General features: G+C 39.0%; 1 protein-coding gene across 3 annotated transcripts in view; it reads left to right on the top strand.

The window, feature by feature from the left end:
- Positions 1-313, top strand: part of EXD2 (exonuclease 3'-5' domain containing 2) — a 55,157-nt gene that overhangs the window by 23,296 nt on the left and 31,548 nt on the right. The gene's annotated exons all lie outside the window — the stretch shown is intronic.

The raw sequence follows: 313 nt of genomic DNA, 5'->3' as shown, positions 1-313 counted from the left end.
AAAATCTGTCACTGTTTCCACTATTTCCCATCTATTTGCCTTGAAGTGATAGGACTGGATGCCATGATCTTAGTTTTCTGAATGTTGAGGTTTAAGCCAACTTTTTCACTCTCCTCTTTCACTTTCGTCAAGAGGCTCTTTAGTTCTTCTTCCCTTTCTACTATAAGGGTGGTGTCATCATCATATTTGAGGTTATTGATATTTCTCCCAGCAATCTTGATTCCAGCTTGTGCTTCATCCAGTCCAGCATTTCTCATGATGTACTCTGCATGTAAGTTAAATAATCAGGTGACAATATACAGCCTTGACGTAC

The sequence above is a fragment of the Bison bison genome, unplaced genomic scaffold (genome assembly GCF_000754665.1).
Source record: "Bison bison bison isolate TAMUID 2011002044 unplaced genomic scaffold, Bison_UMD1.0 scf7180017864239, whole genome shotgun sequence".
NCBI lineage: Eukaryota > Metazoa > Chordata > Mammalia > Artiodactyla > Bovidae > Bison > Bison bison.
This window is presented reverse-complemented; position numbering and strand designations above follow the sequence as displayed.